Here is a 734-nt window from a genome sequence, read left to right on the forward strand (position 1 = left end):
TTTGCAACTGCAGCCTACATAGGATAAGTATTTTACAAAATAAGAATTGTATCATCTTATCTTGTCTTGGTTGTGTGCTAAGAAGTCTCGTTTCCTACCACATGGTCTTGGGTTCTGTGTGGCACTTTGGGCAAGTGTCTTCTATTATAACGCCAGGTAACCAAAGCCTCGTGAGTGGATCTAGTAGGTGGACTGAAAGAAGCCCACATTGTGTGTGTGTGGTGTGTTATCTTCAACCACTGCTTGAAAACTGGTATTGGTTTGTCATGCCTCCACAATTTAGCACCTTAGCTAGTCTAATGGAGAAGTACCAGACTTTAAAAATAAGTCGGTGGGCGGCGGGGTATTAGTTTAACTAAAAGCTTTCAATGCAGTCCTCAGCATGGCTACAGTCCAATGACTGAATAAGTAAAAAAACTTTTTAAAAGTACAATTCTTTTTTTGTAAAATACTATTCAATGTTAATCTCATAGTCGTGCACATTAGAACGAAAAACAAAAAATGAAGGAAAATTTATGAAGAATAAGTCAAAACCTCTTCAGATTTCCTTTTAAGTATGGCCTGCTGCTTTTCTTGAGCTCTTTGTAGCTTTTGGATTTCAAATTGTCTTTTTCGGTCCTATATAATAGAAGATAAAATAGTATAGATTTTTTTTAATAATTAAAAATATTAAATACATTAAATAATATTAAACAATACGGATCTAAAATTTCCAAGTTACATGCAATAAGCTG

Source organism: Octopus sinensis, linkage group LG18 (assembly GCF_006345805.1).
Source record: "Octopus sinensis linkage group LG18, ASM634580v1, whole genome shotgun sequence".
NCBI lineage: Eukaryota > Metazoa > Mollusca > Cephalopoda > Octopoda > Octopodidae > Octopus > Octopus sinensis.